The sequence below is a fragment of the Salmo salar genome, chromosome ssa15, assembly GCF_905237065.1.
Source record: "Salmo salar chromosome ssa15, Ssal_v3.1, whole genome shotgun sequence".
Taxonomy (NCBI): domain Eukaryota; kingdom Metazoa; phylum Chordata; class Actinopteri; order Salmoniformes; family Salmonidae; genus Salmo; species Salmo salar.
The window spans coordinates 34,962,692-34,986,957 of NC_059456.1; the positions used below are offsets into that span (position 1 = coordinate 34,962,692).

Consider the following 24,266-nt stretch of genomic DNA (forward strand, 5'->3'; position numbering starts at 1 on the left):
TCATTTGGGGAGACATTTACTTCATGAGAGAGCACCACTGCTGCCGAGCTTCAGTTATTTTGGGGATAGTTTTCCATGACAGGCTGGTCTGTATCTCACTGACACCTTTCCTGCTTAGAGGAATAAGGCAACTTCACAGAGAGTTACACACAAATAGATAACTTTATTTCCAGAGGACATATGAGATGGATGTGGTTCTGTTCAAAGAGAGAGATGAATGAATATACTGCACAGAACTATCATAGCATTACAATGAATGGGTGGATACAATACATAGATAGTGTTACATGCCTCGGACTGAGACGTGGTCAGCAGATAATAGTCCTGAATTAACAGGGTGGAATGATGAGACGGAGAAATGTTAACAGTGTTCATTATTAGGCATTCTCCAAGACTGATGAAAATAAAGTTATCTTTTGTTAATCTTTTTTTCTGTTGTTAAAATCAATTATACATTACAACTGCAATGTACTGTAGTATTAAGTATTTTCACATTCCATATTGAGTATCAAATATAAAGGTTTCAAGTTCAAAAATCTATTTCATACATTTTCACATTCAAACACATTCTGTCACGTCCTGACCAGTATAAGGGGTTATTTGTTATTGTAGTTTGGTCAGGACATGGCAGGGGTGTGTTTGTTTTGTGTTGTCGGGGTTGTGTTCTATGTTTTGTATTTCTATGTTCTATTTTCTAGTTTTTCTATTTCTATGTCTAGTTTATTGTTTTGACCTTCAATTGGAGGCAGCTGTTCCTCGTTGCCTCTAATTGAAGGTCCTATTTAGTAGGGGTGTTTTTCATGGGGTTTTTGTGGGTAGTTGTTCTTTGTATAGCCTAGTAGCTTTACAGGACTGTTTCATCATTGTTTTTGTAAACATGTTTATTTTTGTTTTCCTTCTTCAATAAAAAAGAAGATGAGTATACATATTCCCGCTGCGTTTTGGTCCAATCCCTATGACACCTGTGACACATTCGCCTATTACCTTTCACAAATAGTCAAATGAATAGTGCATATAACCTAAAGCTATTCAATCAGTAGTATTTAGCATCTAACAACAAAAGCTATTTGGCATATAAAACCATCAAATTGTACCATAATCAACTTTACATTATACAGAGCTGTACTAGCAGTACAAGCAGGGTTATTTTCCATAAAGCTCCAAATGACTGGAGGCCTGTGCTAAACAATGCTACTACCATTACATTCTAAACCATCAAGACGTTTGCTAACAATAGCTGATACCCAATAGCCTAGAGCTATATGGCGCTTAGCAAAGTTGTATTCAGGTTAGCATAAAGCTAGCGAACTGTTAAACTTTCAACACATTCTGTGGTCACATCGCATATTTATATATTTTTCCTGAAGTAAACTGAGTCTTTGTTCATAGAAAATAAACCAAAGAGCAGTTAAACATTGTTGGAAAAAGTACAACAAGTTTGGACGCCATCTTATTCCCTTTAATTACATGGAAACCATTAGCAACCTAGCCAACCTCCATTAATTATAATGCGGAAAATACCAATCAGTTAAAACTCCCTTCAATTACCTTCAAACATCACCAAACTAATGACCTATGTAGTTAACCAGGTTATCTCAATTTTTGTCAGTCATATTGCTCTTTTGCACATTACATACCTGAATTAACAGGGTGGAATGATGAGACAGAGAAAAATTTGTAGCGTTCAGTTAAGGCATTCTCCAAGATTGAATAAGCAACATCCAAGACCCACGATCCATATAACGATCACCGTAGTGGCAGTAATCATATACAGTACCTTTAATGTAAATATACAGGTAACAAGCTGAGATTAGGAACACTCCCTTTAAGAGTGTGCTCCTAATCTCAGCTCGTTACCTGTATTAAAGACACCTGGGAGCCAGAAATCTTTCTGATTGAGAGGGGGTCAAATACTTATTTTCCTCATTAAAATGCAAATCAATTTATAACATTTTTGACATGCGTTTTTCTGGATTTTTTGTTGTTGTTATTCTGTCTCTCACTGTTCAAATAAACCTACCATTAAAATGATAGACTGATCATTTCTTTGTCAGTGGGCAAATGTACAAAATCAGCAGGGGATCAAATATTTTTTTCCCTCACTGTACAGTACCAGTCAAAAGTTTGGACACACCTACTCATTCAAGGGTTTTGCTTTATTTTTTCTATTTTCTACATTGTAGAATAATAGCCAAGACTTCAAAACTATGAAATAACACATATGGAATAATGCAGCAACCAAAAAAGTGTTAAACACATAAAAATATAATTTAGATTTTAGATTTGTCAAAGTAGCCAGCCTTTGCCTTGATGACAGCTTTGCGCACTCTTGGCATTCTCTCAACCAGCTTCATGAAGAATGCTTTTCCAACAGTCTCGAAGGAGTTCCCACATATGCTGAGCAATTGTGGCTGCTTTTCCTTCACTCTGCGGTCCAACTCATCCCAAACCATCTCAATATGGTTGAGGTTCGGTGATTGTGGAGGCCAGGTCACCTGATGCAGCACTTCATCACTCTCCTTGGTCAAATAGCCCTTACACAGCCTGGAGGTGTGTTTTGGGTCATTGTCCTGTTGAAAAACAAATGACAGTTCCACCAAGCGCAAACCAGATTGGATGGCGTATCGCTGCAGAATGCTGTGGTAGCCATGCTGATAAGTGTGCCTTGAATTCTAAATAAATCACAGTGTCACCAGCAAAACACCCCCACACCATCACACCTCCTCTGCCATGCTTCACCTACTATGCGTCTCACAAAGACACAGCGGTTGGATCCAAAAATCTCAAATTTGGACTCATCAGACCAACGGACAGATTTCCACCGGTCTATTGTCTATTGCTCGTGTTTCTTGGCCCAAGCAAGTCTCTTCTTCTTATTGGTGTCCTTTAGTAGTGGTTTCTTTGCAGCAATTTGACCATGAAGGGCTGATTCACGCAGTTTCCTCTGAACAGTTGATGTTGAGATGTGTCTATTACTTGAACTCTGGAAAGCATTTATTTGGTGCAGTTAACTCTAATGAACTTATCCTCTGCAGCAGATGTAACTCTGGGTCTTCCTTTCCTGTGGCGGTCCTCATGATTGCCAGTTACATCATAGCGCTTGATTTTTTTGTTTTTGTTTACATGGGGCATGCGAATGTGATGTGGGAGGCGGTGAAAAAGTTCAGCATTTCCCTTTGTAACTATGCAATAGACTAGAAACAAAATGTAAGTAGTCAAAGGCTGATTTGTAATTCATATATACAGAAACAGAAATTAAAAAACAGTACACTACACTTCCTATGCATCATGTAAATACTCTAAAATCGGTTAATCTCAATATCAAACTCCCTTCGTCTGCATCGATCTGAGGACACAGGATAGGTGTAGTATTTCATCAAATTAGAGACTTAATTTCAACCAGTAGAGAATGTGAAACGCTTCATTGAAAGTTCATTATCCAAGTGTTATAAATACATAATACATGCGTTATAAATATTAGAATTGTAATATTATATACAAATTCAATCTGTACTTCAATGCACATCTGGTGTGCATGATAAAAACAGGAAGAAAGAGGAGGTGGCGAGAAAGGTGTAAAAGACAGAATGGGAAAGAGGTAAGAACAGAGGAGCAGGGAACCAGCATATGATTAATGAATCACAGTGCAACCCTAATATTCTCTTAGTTCATCAAAATGACATAATAGTGTCTCTAGCGGTGTCTCCTAACAGCCTTGGGCCCCCAGTTGGTCCCAAGGTTATCTTAAGTGCGGGTGAGATGGTGATGATGGGACTGGGGGTTGGCACACTCTCTCACATCTAAACATACCTGCAGAGGAGAGACAGATGGAGAGAGAGAGAGAGCATGATTAAGCTTTGTGTGTTTTTTTATTCTAATACCGTTAGTCATCATACTCATCAGGAGGTGGAATGTAAAACTGACCTTGTGTCTTTAACTCTGGGACTACTACATCTCTATCTGTATTTCAATGTAAAGCGTCTCTTTAATAATACTTCCTGCTGACCCGACCAAGTGACCTCTCACCTCTGATCATGCTGTGCCCTCTGTCATGTCTTTGGCATCATTAAACTGAAGACTGTTAGTTTATCAAATCAATTCTCTGTAATTATTATTGCGTGATTAACTAATCAGATAAATGTAATTAACTAGGAAGTCTGGGAACCTTGGAAAAATATTCAGATTACAAAGTTATAATTTTCCTAATACAACTTTTCAGATATTTTAATATCTGATCAATTAGTCTTCTAATTAATGAATTATTCTTTACCTCATGTTAGTCTCATGCCAAATGTTGTAAATTGTTGGTTATCTGCACGAACCCAGTCTTCACTATGAATCATCCATACATCAATTGTCTCAATCATTTATATATTAACTAACTAAATAATCACAGAAATGCACACACAAACAAACAAAGTAGATATGGTTACAAGGAAATGATAGGGGATGTGCCCTAGTGGGCTAAACCGGCATGGCGGCTTGGTAGACAAAGGGACTGAGAAGGGCGTGAAAGACAAAAGACACTACACGGTTGATAATTATAACAATTGAAATGCTAATCCTTCGCACATGAATACTCACTCATTCGGGAATAATTGCAATCAATATATATATTTACGCTCAGTGTGTCGTGATCTCTGTTGGAATCATCCTTCTTTCTGTTGGAAGTTCATCAGCCTGTCTTTCGTGGTTAGAATGGGTACTTCAGAGTCCCATTCAGAAATGTCCTTATAGATAGATCTTTCAGCGGTTGTCGGTCCTCGCATTCACGGGTACATAATTTCTAGCTGCAGACTAGTAATTAGTATCGAAGAGTAGCTCTTATTCTGTCAGATCGATAGTCTCAGAGTTTAAACAACCTTTACAACCTTAGCTTATACTCAGGTTTATGGTCTCTACTCAAACCTTAGCTCCCTCTGGGATCGAGGTACAGGTCTTCTGGGAAATCCTTCAGGTGGGGGTTATATTCATAACAGCAGCCAGGTCAATGTCTGTGCTCATGGGGCGGGCCTATGACTTAGTTAAACTCCAAAGGGAATTGGAGTTTCCTTCATTAAACAGTTTAAAATCACATTACATAATTTCACAAATAGTTTCATCTTTACTCATTCATTTTACACAACAATTAGATGCAAGCCTCACAACTGAGACTCTTGTATAAACAGAGTTATGGTAATGTGGCTGTATTGTCTCTCATGAGTTTCACAAACATTAAACAAAATGGACCGGTCATAGCTAGATTCTCCCCTGACCGTGTACACATTCTCCAAAATATGGACATTGTTCAGTTCTCAAGTTCTGTGAGGTGGAAGAAGTTCCTTTGTACTCCTGTGAAACTTTCTCTCTATATACTGTCTGGCCATGAGGAGAGAAACTCCTCTAGGGATTTATGACCTGCCTAACAGAGCCTGGGTGTAGGGGGAAGAGAGAGAGGTGGTGAAAAAGAGAGGGGGATGGTGCTCACAGTACCCAAAGATGGCCACGTCATGACACCTCTATGTAGCCAGTTCAGATGCGGGAGGAGTTCACCGACACAGCTGATATAACCTAGAGCAGGTATTCCCAAACTGAGGTACGGCAAATAAAAATGTGATTCAGATTTTTTTCATTTTTTTCTTCACATTTTCAAACAGTCCATTTATATTTTCCAATGGGCTATACATGTGGGTGAGCTTTTTTTTCTTGGCCAGGTAGCCTTGTTTCACTGCCAAAAATAAAATGAAACCATCTCGTGTTCAGCGAAATAACAACACAATGTCAAATACAAGTAGCCTAGTAAAATAATTAACATCCAATCACATTAACTGTTACTCTCTCGCAGGAATTCCATTAACTGTCCGTATGTAGCCAAATGTAGCTGTTGCTCATTTCGTTTGCGTGAAAATGTATAAACAGCTAGCATGGACACTGACAGTTGTGAATCTGATGCAGCCAAAGAGCTAAAATGTTCAATCAAACTGAAGTGAGCTTGAAGTGAGCTTGAAGTGAGCTTTATCTATAATGGCAGGATTAAATTGGAGTTGATGCTTTAAGTCAATGTTTTCTACTGGTTATGCTCTTTTCAGTGTACCGACACATGTATATATTTTTTTACAAAATTGCACAACATTTGAGAAATAAGCTTTTTGTACGTTTGGAACATTTCTGGAATGATTTATTTCAGCTCATGAAACATGGGACCAACTTTCCCGGCTTACCCGGGAAAGCACCGAACAACAGACAGGGACGTTGAACCGTCGAAGAGGTGCAAATATGATGAGAACTTTGTTGATTTGGGGTTCACTTATATTGGGAGTAGTGCCTTACCTCAGCCACAGTGTGTTATATGTGCAAAAGTACTATCTCACAACTCAATGAAACCTTCACTCTTGCGCAGACATGCCAATTTGAAAAATAAGCTTTTTGAGTTTTTGGAGCGAGAATTAAGACGACTTTCGAGTAGTAAGACACGCATAAAAGCAAAAGATACCATTAATAAGAAGGGGCTAGAAGTGTCTTATATGGTGAGCTACCGAGTGGCTAGGACAGGCAAGCCCCATACTATTGTGGAGAACTTAATTCTTCCTGCTCCCACACATATGGCTGGGACAATGCAGGGGGAAAAGGCCAAAAAAACTAGACAGACAATGCCTTCATCAAACAACACTGTTCCACGACGCATCAGTGACATGGCAGGAGATGTTTTGAAACAATTACTGCTTCGCTGTCATGTTGGTATAAATGGATTGGGAGACAGGCGCAGGAATGCGTAATAGGGCTTTTTATTGACCCAAATTACACAGTGCTATGTAAAGGCACAGGGACAAAGACCAAACAAACACGTATACGAAATACAGGGTTGTAACCCAAGCAAGAGAGCGAGGAGTACGTCGAATAATGGGAATAGAGACCATTCGTGACACACGGCGGTGAGCTGCAGATCCCCTTCTGGTCCTCATATCCATCTTCATGTAGTTATGCAAGACACAGGTAGCCTTCACATGCCTGAATTCCTCCAGGAGGCAGTCCCAGATGGCCCTGGTTACCCAACCTTGCCCTACATGGTAACTTTAGGCAATCGTTTTGAAGGAATCTGTAGGAATATGGAAGAAAATTTCATTATTAGACTTTTACATCATCAGGTCATTATGGATTATTAAAGTATAATATCCCTTATAACAAATCATGATAACATTGGATAGATAGATGCATGTGCACAGACATGTGCATGTGTAGCATGTGACAATAGCAGGATCATATCAAGGATAGCATCACAACTTTATGCATAAATACCACTTGAATCTTGATGATGAGTTGATCATTTGAATCAGCTGTGTAATGCTAAAGCAAAAACAAAAATGTGCACCCCTTTGAGTCCCCAGGACCAGGACTGAGAACTATTGCTCTTCATTGGGACCTATTCATCTGCAGACAGGCTTTCATAGCTCTCTGTATCTGAGGACAGAAAACCTCACAAGAAACAGACTTCATTATTCTCAAATTAGACCACACTGAATATTATGTTACTATTATCTCCATCTTCACTTCTAGAGAATGGAACTACACAAAAGTACCTGCCCTATGCCGAATAGCCTACTCTCTCACTTTGACAGTTGGGCTGCTATTCTTTCACCCTCCTCCATGGCTGTTAGCTAGCTACTTACAAATGCATTTGGATTTTTTTTACAGTGATAAATGCATCAAGATAGCTAGCTAATATAAAGTAGCTGGTGATATTTAATTCACTAAGCTAGCTATCTATACAGTATGTAAAGTTGGCTAGATAGCTAGCTAGCTACGTTAGCAGCTCATTTGAGTTAGCCTGCACTGTAGCTAGTTAGCTAATAATATATATATATATTTTTTTACATTTTCGAAATGTATTTACTTACTTGAATAGATTCTCCCAGCCATGTGAACATTCGAAAACATGGTGGGCAGTATGTTTGTCACCAAAACTTTATAGAGTGTCTTACTATTTACCTGTGAATGTATTTATTTATTTTAAATTTAACATTTATACAACTATGCAAGACAGTTAAGAACAAATTCTTATTTACAATGACGGCCTACACCGGCCAAACCCGGACAACGCTGGGCCAATTGTGCGCTGCCCTATGGGACTCCAAATAACAGCCGATTGTGATACAGCTTGGATTCGAACCAGGGCACTGAGATGCAGTGCCTTAGACCACTGTGCCACTCAGGAGCCCTAGAAAAATGTAAGAAAATGGAGAATGGATTAAACTATTTACCCATTTAATAACCAGACCTTCATAGAAAATTGCTATGCTGAATTCTTGATGCACAATCAAATGTGCTGCCATATGTTGCCAGCACACCCACAAGCTAGCCACTCTGGGCGGCCGAAGCGGCACGTGGCAATTCACCGCGTGCTAGTGTACATGAGCCGTTAAACCATTGCAGATGGAACCAAGAAGAAAGTCTGCTACTACTATGACGGTAAAGAAATGCATGTTCATTTTGACGAGCATTGGACCTAGCTAGCCCAGCCATGACATCCAGTGCAGTGCAATATTCATTATCTTTGCTAACTAAGCTAGCCTGCCAAGTTAAGACATGATGGGATTTGTTTTTCTGTTCCCTTTATGATGATGATATACGTTACAAGACGATGCCCTAGAATCTAGATATTACCGGTAAGCTACTGTAGCTAGCTAACGTTACTGTCTTCGCTACTAGCTTCACTCATCATGGCCATTGTTGTTTGAACTGCGAATTTAGCCCTCTAACGTTATTGCTCAATATTTAATTTTAGGAACTATTATTCTATACAAAATATGGACACTGTTGTGTAATATTTGTTTTATAAAGGTGAAAATATAAAGAAAATGAGTTAGATGAGTACCTTTTATTACTAGCAAAGGGGCCCTGTGTGATGATGTCGACACATCAGCAGCCATTGATCATACTCTGCATTGTTTTATCGGCTACTGCTAGCAAACTGACTGTTGCATTGTAGTAGTAGCTAGATAGTATTAATAAATACACAGTGCCTTGAGAACGTATTTGTCACGACTTCCTCCGAAGTCGGTCCCTCTCCTTGTTCGGGCGGCGTTCGGCGGTTGACGTCACCTGCTTTCTAGCCATCGCTGATCCATTTTTCATTTTCCATTTGTTTTGTCTTTGTTTTCTACACACCTGGTTTCTATTCTCCAATTACATGTTCATTATTTAACCCTCTGTTTCCCCCATGTTTGTGTACATGTTTGTTTATAATGTTCAGGTCATTACTTGTTGGCTGGTTTTGTTTGCCGGGTTCGTTATTATGCCCGTTATTTATGAGTGACTGGTAATTTCACGCACCTTTAGTATTTGTTTTATACTGGTGCTGTTCGTGGAATAAATTACCTTGTACACTCATCTCTGCTCTCCTGCGCCTGATTCCATGCACCAGTTACCCACAGCCTGACAGAATTCATACCCCTTGATTTATTCCACATTTTGTTGTTACAGCCTGAATTCAAATGAAATAGATAGTTTCTTTTCTCTCACCCATCTACACACAATACCCCATAATGACAAAGTGAATTTTTTTTTTTAACATAATTCCACTTTGACATTATGGGATATTGTGTGTAGGCCAGTGACGACGACAACTCAATGTAATCCTTTTTAAATTCAACAAAATGTGGGACAAAAATCGAGGTGTGAATACTTTCTGAAGGCACTGTAATTATAACCTGTGGCAGTAGTGCAGTAGCTACTTTGTTTAGATCTTTTGATTAGCGGTAATTTAGCTGTATAAAAATGATCATTTCTCAAATGTAGTCTTGACTGGAGAATAATGTGATTTTTCTCCCATATCCAGGTGATATCGGAAATTATTATTATGGACAAGGGCATCCCATGAAACCACACCAAATTCGCATGACCCACAACCTACTGTTGAATTATGGTGTCACGACTTCCGCCGAAGTCGGCTCCTCTCCTTGTTCGGGCGACGTTCGGCGATCGACGTCACTGGCTTTCTAGCCATCGCCGCTCCATTTTTCATATTTCCATTTGTTTTGTCTTGTTCCATACACACCTGGTTTTCATTCCCTAATCACACTGCATGTATTTAGTCCTCTGTTCCCCTCCATGTCTTTGTGTGAAATTGTATTTATGTTATGTGGGTATTATTATGTGCCATACTTTTGTCTATTGTTCCGTGTTTGGGCACATTTATGTACTTTTGTGCTTTCGTCGGACCGGAATAAAAAGTGCGCCTGTTCACCACACTCTGCTCTCCTGCACCTGACTTCGCCTCCAGAACACACCCTTAACAGAATTTCACACCACCATGGAGTCAGCAGGAGCAGGTACCCCGGTTAGAGGAGTCGAGGAGCGCGTCCAGGAACACTCTGCAATGTTACATCATCTTGGTGCCATGATGGATCGCATTGTCCAGACCATGGACCGCTGGGAGAGACAGGAAGTCTCTCCAGTGCCTCGACCAGCGCAACCGGGGTTACCTCTACCCGTCCCATCCGGAGCCAGTCCCAGTGGGATGCGTCTCTCCCTTCCCAGGGAGTATGATGGGACGGCAGCACAGTGCCAGGGGGTTCCTTTTACAACTGGACCTCTACCTGGCCACCGTTCACCAAGCTCCCTCGGGAAGGGAGAGAGTGTCCGCCCTCGTCTCATGCCTCTCGGGGAGAGCTCTGGAGTGGGCAAATGGCATGTGGGGAGAAGGAGACGCGGCGTTCACCCGCGGACGTCCAGAGGTCACCCGCGGACGTCCAGAGGGGGCTCTGTCAGTTCCATCTTCCAGCACCCCCGCTCCAGTGACCATGGAGTTGGGAGGGGCTGCGCGTAGGGAGGCTGGAGGAGGGGCCATCACGTGCACCATCTGTGGCCGCAGATGGCACACTGCCGGTCGGTGCCGTGTCGGTCCCTCTGGGAATCAAGGCAGCAGGCAGGGTACTCTGGCGTCACCCCAAGTGAGTTTACACCACACTCATCCAGAGTCCTCTGTTGATCACCTGTTTGTACCTGTTTGTTTCCCTGATTTTTCCCCGCATTCCCAGCATAAGGCGCTCGTCGATTCAGGCGCAGCTGGGAATTTTATCGACAGAGCGTTAGCCCTTAGTTTAGGGATCCCCATTATTCCTGTAGTTAGACCTTTCCCGGTACACACTCTGGATAGTCGACCATTAGGGTCCCGGCTAATCAGGGAGGCCACCATCTCCCTGGCCATGGAGATGCAGGGGGGTCATGAGGAAAAAATCCTCATTGACTGTCCTGCGTTTCCCGTGGTACTAGGCCTTCCCTGGGCTTTCACGGGGTGGTCGCGAGAGTGCTCGGGGAGGTGTGTTTATTTAATTTTCATTTCACCTTTATTTAACCAGGTAGGCTAGCTGAGAACAAGTTCTCATTTGCAACTGCGACCTGGCCAAGATAAAGCATAGCAATTCGACACATACAACAACACAGAGTTACACATGGAATAAACAAAACATACAGTCAATAATACAGTAGAACAAAAGAAAACAAAAAGTCTATATACAGTGAGTGAAAATGAGGTAAGTTAAGGCAATAAATAGGCCATGGTGGCGAAGTAATTACAATATAGCAATTAAACACTGGAATGGTAGATGTGCAGAAGATGAATGTGCAAGTAGAGATACTGGGGTGCAGAGGAGCAAGATAAATAAATACATACAGTATGGGGATGAGGTAGGTAGATAGATGGGCTGTTTACAGATGGGCTATGTACAGGTGCAGTGATCTGTGAGCTGCTCTGACAGCTGGTTCTTAAAGCTAGTGTGGGAGATATGAATCTCCAACTTCAGAGATTTTTGCAGTTCGTTCCAGTCATTGGCAGCAGAGAACTGGAAGGAAAGACGACCAAAGGAGGAATTGGCTTTGGGGGTGACCAGTGAAATATACCTGCTAGAGCGCGTGCTATGAGTGGGTGCTGCTATGGTGACCAGTGAGCTGAGATAAGGCGGGGCTTTACCATTCAGAGACTTGTAGATAACCTGTAGCCAGTGGGTTTGGCGACAAGTATGAAGCGAGGGCCAGCCAACGAGAGCGTACAGGTCGCAATGGTGGGTAGTGTATGGGGCTTTAGTGACAAAACGGATGGCACTGTGATAGACTGCATCCAGTTTGTTGAGTAGAGTGTTGGAGGCTATTTTATAGATGACATCACTGAAGTCGAGGATCGGTAGAATGGTCAGTTTTACGAGGGTATGTTTGGCAGCATGAGTGAAGGATGCTTTGTTGCGATATAGAAAGCCGATTCTAGATTTAATTTTGGATTGGAGATGCTTAATGTGAGTCTGGAAGGAGAGTTTACAGTCTTACCAGACACCCAGGTATTTGTAGTTGTCCACATATTCTAAGTCAGAGCCGTCCAGAGTAGTGATGCTGGACGGGCGAGCAGGTGCGGGCAGTGATCGATTGAATAGCATGCATTTAGTTTTACTTGCGTTTAAGAGCAGTTGGAGACCACGGAAGGAGAGTTGTATGGCATTGAAGCTCGTCTGGAGGTTAGTTAACACAGTGTCCAAAGAGGGGCCAGAAGTATACAGAATGGTGTCGTCTGCATAGAGGTGGATCAGAGAATCACCAGCAGCAAGAGCAACATCATTGATGTATACAGAGAAGAGTCGGCCCGAGAATTGAACCCTGTGGCACACCCATAGAGACCGCCAGAGGTCCGGTCAACAGGCCCTCCGATTTGACACACTGAACTCTATCAGAGAAGTAGTTGGTAAACCAAGCAAGGCAATCATTTGAGAAACCAAGGCTGTCGAGTCTGCCAATAAGAATGTGGTGATTGACAGAGTCAAAAGCCTTGGCCAGGTCACTGAGGGGTTTCCGTTGGTGCTACCACTGTGGAAAGTCCAGAACAGGTCTCCACCGTGCGCATCCCCCCAGAATATGCCGATTTGGCTCTCGCCTTCTGTAAAAAGGTGACTCAATTACCACCTCATCGACGGGGGGATTGTGCGATAAATCTCCTGGCAGACGCTGCGCTTCCCAGGAGTCACGTGTATACCCTGTCGCAAGTGGAGACGGTGGCTATGAAGACATATGTCTCTGAATACCTGCGTCAGGGGTACATTCGGTCCTCCACTTCACCCGCCTCCTCGAGTTTCTTTTTTGTGAAGAAGAAGGATGGAGGTCTGCGCCCGTGCATTGACTATAGAGGTCTCAATCAAATCACGGTGAGGTACAGTTACCCGCTACATCTTATCGCCACGGCGATTGAGTCAATGCATGGGGCGCGCTTCTTCACTAAATTGGATCTCAGGAGTGCGTATAACCTGGTGCGTATCTGGGAGGGAGACGAGTGGAAGACAGCGTTTAGTATCACCTCAGGGCATTATGAATACCTCGTCATGCCGTACGGGTTGATGAATGCGCCATCAGTTTTCCAATCCTTTGTAGATGAGATTTTCATAGACCTGCACGGGCAGGGTGTAGTGGTGTATATCGATGATATTCTGATATACTCCGGTACACGCGCCGAGCATGTGTCCTTGGTGCGCAGGGTATTTGGACGACTGTTGGAGCATGACCTGTACGTCAAGGCCAAGAAATGCCTGTTGTTTCAGCAGGCCGTCTCCTTCCTAGGGTATCGCATTTCCACATCAGAGGTGGAGATGGAGAGTGACCGCATTGCAGCCGTGGGTAATTGGCCGACTTCCATCCGACCAGACATGTCAGAGTACAGCAAGCAAATGCAGAGGTGTACAATGTTGGCTCCATAGCTAGGGCCAGGAGTTGTAATAACCTTATGACTGGACCAGGGACAACTTCACCCATACATGCATAGTCCCATAGCTTAGTGTTATAAATACATACAAATAAATGTTTTCTTCATATTGAATTACATAAAAATTAACAATTTTTCCCTCTAAGTCAATGTCGGGGAGGATATTCCTATGTTTGATGGGTTGTTTGAGTTCTGCCAGCTATCCAATGGTGGCTCTGCTGGTAAGTGCGTACCCACAATAGCTTTTGTTTATCCTGCATTATGTTGACGTGTATTGTTGTCCAGGGAAACTGAAGATCATTCTATTGATGATAAATATGAATTTGAGTGATCATTTAAACTCCACCCATCATTCCAGTTAGCAAATGAACACAACAACATATGCCAACAGGTACACATCTATTGATCAGCATGAGCAACACTTACAGTTTAGTCTTTTAGTAGATGCTCTAGTCCAGAGCAACTTACTTAGTGCATTCATCTTACGACAGCTAGGTGGGACAACCAAATCTCAGTCATAGTAAGTACATTTTCCTCATTAAAGTAGCTATCAGCAAAGTCAGTGCTAGTAGAGAGGAAAGAGCGAGTGTTAGTTCATGAAAGGAGGGGGTTGCTGTGGGATTCTTTAAGATACTCTTTGAAGAGGTAGGGTTTCGCATGTTTTTGGAAGATGGGTAGGGACTCTGCTGTCCTAGCTTCAAGGGGAAGCTGTTTCCTCCATTGGGGTACCAGGACTAATAAGGGCTTTCACTGGGCTGGGAGGGCCATGAGACCAGAGGTTGCAGAACGGAGTATTTGGGTTGGGGTGTAGGCTTTGAACATAGCCTGAAGGTATTGCTGCTCTGTAGGCAAGTACCATGGTCTTCTAGTGGATGCAAGCTTCAACTGGAAACCAGCGGGGTGCTATGGGAGAACTTGTGAAGGTTGTACACCAGGTGGGCCAGAAGGGAGATGACAAGTGCCTGGATTAGGACCTGCACCGTTTCCTGTGTGAGGAAAGGTCATACTCTACAGATGTTGTAGAGCATGAACCTGCAGGAACAAGTCACTACTTTGATGTTTGCAGAGAACGACAGGGTGTTGTCCAGGGTCACGCCAAGGTTCTTTGCACTCTTTGAGGGGTACACCAAGTTGTGAACCGTGATAAAGAGGTATTGCAGCGGGAAGACCTTTCCCAGGAGAAAGAGCAGCTCTGTGTTGTTGAGCTTGAGGTGGTGGGCTGACATCCAAGCTGAGATATCTGCCAGGCATACAGAGATGCGTGTCGCCACCTGGGTGTCAGAAGGGGGAAGGAGAACAGTAGTTGTCATCTGCATTGCAATAATAGAGACCAATTTAGGTAACATTTGACTGACATTTCCCAAACAACAGAAGAAGTTTGATAATTAGTCAGGCGATGTCTTCAGTACATAGGAAGCCACTCAGAGGAACAGAACCAGCTAAGACCGCTGTGTCTGTCTACTACCTCATGCTCTAGGGAGACGTGGATGTCGCAGCAAAGCTGGGGGTTTTCTTTTCGAGCAAAAACGTTGGATTTCCTCTGTTTTTCTTGCAAACAGTAGAAATAGTCTCTCTTGATTTAGAAATTGCAACATATGCTTGTGAAGCTACTGTAAACAGAAATACTGTAAACTAAAAACAAGTTTTTCCTCCCCTTGAACAGCAGGATCAGTGAAACTCAACAGGCAGCAGATGGACATTGCGGTGAACTGGGCTGGTGGACTGAGAAGTCTGAGGCCTCTGGCTTCTGTTACGTCAATGACATCGTCCTGGCCATTCTGGAGCTCCTCAAGTGAGTTTGTGTTCCCCAGATAGACACTGGCTTAACAGTATGACTCATACAATGAAATGCATCAGTGATGGTGCCTTTCTTTTTGTTTGTGTAAACCTCCTGAACCAAACATTTTATTCTACTATGCATGCCTCGGGTTTAATTCGCCACGCCCATCAATTTGTGGGCTCCCGAGTGGCTCAGCGGTCTAAGGCACTGCATCTCAGTGCAAGAAGTGACACTACAGTTCCTGGCTGAATTGCATCTGGCTGTGATTGTGCAAGAGGCCATTTTAAAATTGTGTAGCTACATTAAATGTAATGATTGAGCCAGTGTTGTACGTTTTTAGTGTGTCATTGATTGAACATCCTAGATCTGAATGAAAGAAATAATCTTATTAAGTACTTTTTTCTTTACATAGTTGAATGTGCTGACAACAAAAATCACAAAAATAATCAATGGAAACCAATTTATCAACCCATGGAGGTCTGGATTTGGAGTCACACTCAAAATTAAAGTGGAAAACCACACTACAGGCTGATCCAACTTTGATGTAATGTCCTGAAAACAAGTCAAAATGAGGCTCAGTAGTGTGTGTGGCCTCCATGTGCCTGTATGACCTCCCTACAACGCCTGGGCATGCTCCTGATGAGGTGGCGGATGGTCTCCTGAGGGATCTCCTCCCAGACCTGGACTAAAGCATCCGCCAACTCCTGGACAGTCTGTGGTGCAACGTGGCGTTGGTGGATGGAGCGAGACATGATGTCCCAGATGTGCTCAATTGGATTCAGGTCTGGGGAATGGGCGGGCCAGTCCATAGCATCAATGCCTTCCTCTTGCAGGAACTGCTGACACACTCCAGCCACATGAGGTCTAGCATTGTCTTGCATTAGGAGGAACCCAGGGCCAACCGCAACAGCATATGGTCTCACAAGGGGTCTGAGGATCTCATCTCGGTACCTAATGGCAGTCAGGCTACCTCTGGCGAGCACATGGAGGGCTGTGCGGCCCCCCAAAGAAATGCCACCCCACACCATGACTGACCCACTACCAAACCGGTCATGCTGGAGGATGTTGCAGGCAGCAGAACGTTCTCCACGGCGTCTCCAGACTCTGTCACGTCTGTCACGTGCTCAGTGTGAACCTGCTTTCATCTGTGAAGAGCACAGGGCGCCAGTGGCGAATTTGCCAATCTTGGTGTTCTCTGGCAAATGCCAAACGTCCTGCACGGTGTTGGGCTGTAAGCACAACCCCCACCTGTGGACGTCGGGCCCTCATACCACCCTCATGGAGTCTGTTTCTGACACATTTGTGGCCTGCTGGAGGTCATTTTGCAGGGCTCTGGCAGTGCTTCTCCTGCTCCCCCTTGCACAAAGGCGGAGGTAGCGGTCCTGCTGCTGGGTTGTTGCCCTCCTACGGCCTCCTCCACGTCTCCTGATGTACTGGCCTGTCTCCTGGTAGCGCCTCCATGCTCTGGACACTACGCTGACAGACACAACAAACCTTCTTGCCACAGCTCGCATTGATGTGCCATCCTGGATGAGCTGCACTACCTGAGCCACTTGTGTGGGTTGTAGACTCCGTCTCATGCTACCACTAGAGTGAAAGCACCGCCAGCATTCAAAATCGACCAAAACATCAGCTAGGAAGCATAGGAACTGAGAAGTGGTCTGTGGTCCCCACCTGCAGAACCACTCCTTTATTGGGGTTGTCTTGCTAATTGCCTATAATTTCCACCTGTTGTCTATTCCATTTGCACAACAGCATGTGCAATTTATTGTCAATCAGTGTTGCTTCCAAAGTGGACAGTTTGATTTCACAGAAGTGTGATTGACTTGGAGTTACATTGTGTTGTTTAAGTGTTCCCTTTATTTTTTTGAGCAGTATATATATATATATATATATATATATATATATATATATATATATAATATATATATATATATATATATATATATATATATTAAAAATCGGTTGATTAATCGGTATTAGATTTTTTTGGTCACATTTGTAATAATGACAATTACACCAATACTGATTGAATAATGAACACTTTTATTTTAACTTAATATAATACATAAATAAAATCTATTTAGTCTCAAATAAATAATGAAACATGCTCAATTTGGTTTAAATAATGCAAAAACAGTGTTGGAGAAGAAAGTAAAAGTGCAATATGTACCATTTAAAAAAGCTAACGTTTAAGTTCCTTGCTCAGAACATGAGAACATATGAAATCTGGTGGTTCAATATTCCCAGTTAAGAAGTTTTAGGTTGTAGTTATTATAGGAATTATGACGTGTCGTCTATTTCTCTCTATACCATTTGTATTTCATATACCTTTGACTATTGGATGTTCTAATAGGCACTTTAGTATTGCCAGCCTAATCTCAGGAGTTGATAGGCTTGAAGTCATAAACAGCAGTGTGAAGCAAGCATTGCTAAGAGCTGCCAGCAAATGCAGTAAAGTTTGAATGAATGCTTACGAGCGTGCTGCCGCCTACCACCGCTCAGTCAGACTGCTCTATCAAATCATAGACTTAATTATAATATAATAAACACAGAAATACAAGCCGTTAATATGGTCAAATCCGGAAACTATAATTTAGAAAACAAAACGTTTATTCTTTCAGTGAAATACGGAACCGTTCCGTATTTCATCAAACGGGCGGCAACCCTAAGTCTAAATATTGCTGTTAAATTGCACAACCTTCAATGTTATGTCATAGTTATGTAAAATTCTGGCAAATTAGTTCACAACGAGCCAGGCGGCCCAAACTGTTGCATATACCCTGACTCTGTGTGCAATGAACGCAAGAGAAGTGACACAATTTCCCTAGTTAATATTGCCTGCTAACCGGAATTTATTTTAGCTAAATATGCAGGTTTAAAAAAAATATACTTCTGTGTATTAATTTTAAGAAAGGCATTGATGTATATGGTTAGGTACATTCATGCAACAATTGTGCATTTTTCACGAATGCGCTTTTGTTAAATCATCCCCCGTTTGGTGAAGTAGGCTGTGATTCGATGATAAATTAACAGGCACCGCATTGATAATATGCAATGCAGGGCAAGCTAGTTAACCTAGTAATATCATCAACCATGTGTAGATAACTAGTGATTATGTGAAGATTGATTGTCTTTAATAAGATAAGTTTAATGCTAGCTAGCAACTTACCTTGGCTCCTTGCTGCACTCGTGTAACAGGTGGTGAGCCTGCCACCCACACAGTTTCCTCGTGGAATGCAATGTAATCGGCCATAATCAGCATCCAAAAATGCAGATTACCGATTGTTATGAAAACTTGAAATCGGCCCTAATTAATCGGCCATGCCGATTAATCGGTTGACCTCTAGTATTGTTCACCCTATTCAAAATACCCCATATCCCTGCCTCTTTAAGGTGCTTTCCTCATTTCAGTGCCTAGACCTGTATCCTGGAGGGAAAATATCAGGCCACTGAGAAGGATGTACTTTCATGGTTTACTTAATACAATTGAAAAAGAAGAAGAGAGCCTCACACCCTAGGAGCTCAGATGCAATAATTTTATAAGCACAGTTTCTACAAACAAGCTGTATAATGGGGTATAATGACAAACACTGCGTGTCACTAATTTATATACTTTTAAAGGATTTACTCAATACCATGTCTTCTTTCCACCTGAAATATGGGATGGGTCTCTAGAGAAAATGCTATGTGGTCTCAACACTAGACATGGGCTTTGTCCCAAATGGCACCCTACTCCCTACATAGTGCACTACTTTGGCCAGCGCCCTGTTGTCCCTGGTCAAAAGCAGTGCACTATATGGGGAATAGGGTGCCATTTGGGACGCAGGCAGGGATAGTGCTGGTCCTGACATTCTGCTGCCTACAGGGAGCTGACTAAGCAGAATGTCATTGTTCCACCAAGTGTGTGAGGACATTAGAGCAGTCCCCGACAAAAAAAAATATTGGTCCACTGAAAGTTGTCTGTTCTTTCGACCAATTGATCGGTCAACATTTTTAAATGTGTATTTTTCCATATATAGACATACCCTATGTGTTTAAATAAAATCAACTATACGCATTGAGCTTACGGTTTGATGAAATAAGACAAATGTCTCAAGAGGGCACCAGAGGTCTAGATAACCAGAAGAAAAACCTTAACCTTTATCCAACTATTCTTCTCCCGCTCCTGCTGGCTTTTGCAGATTATGCCATTACTCTCCTGAAGTTGCCGGTAATAGGCTACACGAGGAGTTGGCCACCTTTGTCATGTGGAATGCCAATTTATCTTACCATTTCTACCGATGTGCATGTCAGTTGTGGTTTTCCTATTCACATCTTCATTTAATTTAATGTCTTCATATCTCAATCATTGTCATGTGGTTATTGAAAATTCTATCCAAATCTAAAATGATACAAACCTAAAAAGTAACTTCTATTGCCCACTATGTTAAAATAGCCTACATAAAGCCAACAAATAAAAACATTGCAGCCGCAAGGTAGAAAATCTCCTGATCAAAAAAAAAATCCTATAAATTGGCTACACATGGCCTGTCTGCAACGCACTTGAAAAATTGTATCAACTATTAACTTTGGTCAGCCTGAAGCTTGGCTAGCAGACTAGCAACATTGTATAAAATATTCTGGGTGCTCAGAGTTTCCCGCTCACTGTGAGCTCAGGACAGACAATGCTGTAGGCTATTTGGGCAAGGGATAAGAAGCAGCACTTGACTAGGGCAGGAGATCACCGGAGCTGACTACCGGCACTCACTAGCGGTTCTGGGGGGGGGGGGCAGTGCCCCTGTGACAACAATTTTGTACACCCTTGTAGCCCCCCTAAATGTGGAGTATGAAATAATTTTTACATAACTAATTTTTGCTAACTTTATTTTTTTACATCCGTTATTAGACAGTGGCAACGCGGAACATGGTATTTTGCCTGTTAATACCTGCAATGCAGTGAAGAAAACGATATGACAACAATAACGTCTAATATAACTGGTCCCTCTAACAGTACAACTGGCCCCAGCTTGGCCCCCCCAGTTGAAATGGTCTAGAACCGCCACTGCCGGCACTTCAAATTTTCAACTGCTTGAGCTCTTGTTCCTCTTATATAATATTAGCTCAAAAGTATTGTGGAGCTCCTGCACCAAAATATAAACAGTACCAGCACCCAAAATGAGTACCGGAACCGTCGTGAAAATTTGAATCAAAAGGAAGAGAGAATGTAGATTCTTCAAAACAACAACTTTTTATTATAAGATTTTCAAATCTGGAGCTGAATCATCTCAACAGTGCAGTGTTAAGAGCCCAACAAGAATTGGGTCTCAGTCTTTATAGGAAATTACAACCTCTGTCTACGTGGCAATTTAGCAATTGTGTGAGATCATGATGGGAACATAGCGTACAAACAAGTTATAACGCCAGTTTTGTTACTCCTTTCTGCTGATAGAATTGTTGCTGCTGTTCAAGCTAGCCTCTGTTCTCTTCATATCTCCACACAGCTGTGCCCTTGAAAGATACGAAAAGAACAGGATGGACCAAAAACTGAGGTCACTCTGAGGCTCTTTGTCTTTGGCCAAGTTACTCAAAAACAAGAGAGGAAAAACACTGGCTTCTTCTTACATGAGAGAAACATACAGTGAAAATGTATAGGTTTAAGGCTTATACAGCACATGCGTATAACAGAGTTTGTAATTTTGCCACCATAGAACCTATTTCAGTCCAAGTCAAGCGCTGATAAGAAGTAATCAGGTAGGCCTATTTTATGACGTTTCCACTGGATCAGAGCATGACATTTTCCCCTTTCAGGCAGAGTGGTTATGGAGAAGGAGAGAGCTGGAACAATTTTTCAAATACATTGAGGAACTATTGTAATTCTCAATGGATGTAAAAACAGACTTTGTTTGCTTGCTGTTTGAGGTGAAGAAAACCTTACTTTGAGAAGCTCTACATGTCATTAGTGGGGGTGTGTTAAGCCAATCAAAAATACTATCAGATCCCCAAATGGGCGCATTTATATGCCTACATTTACAGGCAGGCCAGGTAGCCTATTACAGGCAGGCTAGGAAGGCCTACTTCTCTGTGTGCTCAACATTGACAGAAGTTCTCCAAACAAAAGACAATGACTAAATTGACTAACTTGTTCCTCACAATTGTAGCATAGGTTTTGCTCTCTGCAAACAATGTGTCCACTCTGACAATGATAACGGGAAGACTGGAATAATAATATTGAATGCATTAACAGAAATTACTGTAACCAAGGTAACAAACATTGTTGATTAGAAATGATAGGAATTAACATTAAATGTACTACTGGTGATATATGTAATGGGGAATTGATCTACACTAACAATCAAATGCAAACAATTCACATGGATTAGTTCACTGAGATGGGTGCAACTTTTCCCGTCCCTTCCTTATGTTTTATCTTTCTTTTCAGAATTGCCATACAACGATTACTTTGAGTAGTTTGGGCCTGACTTCAAGCTGCACATCAGCCCATCTAACATGACCAACCAGAACAGATCGTAGTACATGGATAAGATAAAGTAAGGACTGAGTCTGTCAGATGTATCATATCGTATGTACTTCAGTAACTCCAGTTGGATATCTCATATTCATTAATTTTGCATTGTGAGGTTGTTGCATCTGCATTGCCAGTACTATATGAAACAGGTATTCTGGTGGGGGGGGGGGTTGTAGTCTACTTCCTTTTCCCTTATTGTCACATTATCCACATTTCTTAGAGCCTTCTCGTGGGCTTGTGGGCTGATGGTGGTTACTGCACAGATATTCGTTACATTAAAAGCATTGTCCTTTGTTTGAGAACCTGTCTGTTTGAGAACCGGATGCTACCCAACGCCCCGGGAGTGGTGCAGATGTAGGCTATCCCTGAGGATGCCATCCCTGATGACACAGTGGACAAGGATACAGAGGACCCTGACACAGAGGACAGAGGACCCGTGTCCAGTAAGACACGCCTCCTCTATCCCATCACATCCTCTGAACCATCTCATTGACCTTCCCTGTAAATACTCTCTGTTGCAGTTATATCACTTAGGAGGTTCCATTTAATTTGTATTTTTTTTTTGCCAGGATAGTAAACTCCACTGTTTTCCAGTGAGTCCTCGGTTCCATTCGTATTGTATCAGCGGCTGTATTTTCCATATTCAATCCTATTGGATCCCATTTTGGATCCCATTGCCAGCAGCAGCATCTGAATGGTGACTTCCTGTCTCGTTTCAGTCAGTGCTTCAGACAAGAGGATAGCCTGCGATGAGGAGTTCTCTGGCTCCGAGGGCAAGGGACAGGGAGGAATGAGGAACGTGTCCGATAACAAAAAAGGAACGAAGCGGCCCCGGGTAGAGGAAGACAAAGAGCGAGAGGAGAAGAAAGAGTAAGTTGGTGAGTATTCAGAACTTGGTTATCCTGAGTACAAACCTTGCAAGAGCACTGAGTTCAATGTGATAATAGAAAAGCACCTAGCAATATTTCATCCAAGTGGTGATAGCTTGTGATGTAGCTTCCTAATGTATGTGTATATTTGTGCTGTTAGAGATGAAAGAGGAGAAAGCAAATGAAACAAGCACTGAGAAAACTGACACAAAGGTAAGAGTGACTGTGTTATCCATGCTAGTCTCTGCTATATTCACTTGTCAGGACTACACTTATAGTTAGAACATGTATTTATGCTTTATTAGAGGTAGTCACAAATGTATTCAGACCTGACAGTGTCTTATTGGAGGTGAAATGGCACTCTAATTTTTCCATCTGTTCTTTCTAGTGTGAAGACTGAGCAGACTAGCAGTGCCTGATTCAGCCACATGGTGACACTGTGATCTCTCCATGGACAGTCCCGAGTGTGGCAGTCAGGGCAGCTCATCTCAGCTGATTCTACTCCCTCATGTCAGACTCCATAACTGAAGCATTATATTTATTTTCATTGATCTGTATCAAAGATAATTTCTTACATTGACAAGATGGTTGAGGGACCACTCTAGCAATGGAAATGCATGTCCTCAAAGATGGAAGGCAGGCGAGATCAGGTGGGACCATTCTAGCAATTTTATGAGAGGGCAGATACGCATGTGAACAACAGACAACTCTGATATAAAGTTGTTTTTTAAAAGTTGCCGAAATGCCACGTGCGTCCACTTATGTCAGTGCATTCGTAACAACCTAACCATTACACACCTTCTATTTCAGGGATCATCGACTAGATTTAGCTGCAGGACAATTAGTTTTTTCTTGATCAGATGGTCATAGGGCCGGAACATAATTATAAATAATTTGTAGACTACAAATTGACCGCAAGAAGCCCAAAGATATAATTTTTTACTAAAACATAATCATTTCTAATCTTGCTTACATTTGTACATGATCATGTGTCTATCTATTATCCATAGGAATTCTTGGGGACAGATTTTTATCAGAGCTTTTATCCGTAAACTGTATAGTGGACCCAGTTATAACGTTTTCTTTCTTTTCATCAATTTTTATCTTCATGGCTGATAAACACGCCCCGTTAAAGCGACTTTGGCAACAACAAAAAAATCGAACTAATTCTTGGTTCTCCCGTGATTTGAAAATCCTTTTCCTGCAAAAAAAAAAATCAAGCATGGGCCTTGGTGAGGAAAACTGGTGAAACAGCCGATTGGCTGCTTTTTAGGCAATTGAGAAATAAATGGACCGGAGGAATAAAAAAGGCAAAGTCTAGGTATTTTCTTGATGCTATGACAGTCTGCTGGTGATCCCTCTAAATTCTGGAAAACTGTTAACTCACTTAAACGA

General features: G+C 42.1%; 1 pseudogene; it reads left to right on the top strand.

Annotated features, from left to right (window-relative positions):
* Positions 1-10,849: 10,849 nt before the first annotated feature.
* LOC106571341 (histone deacetylase 2-like) lies at positions 10,850-23,128 on the top strand (annotated as a pseudogene).
* Positions 23,129-24,266: the final 1,138 nt, after the last annotated feature.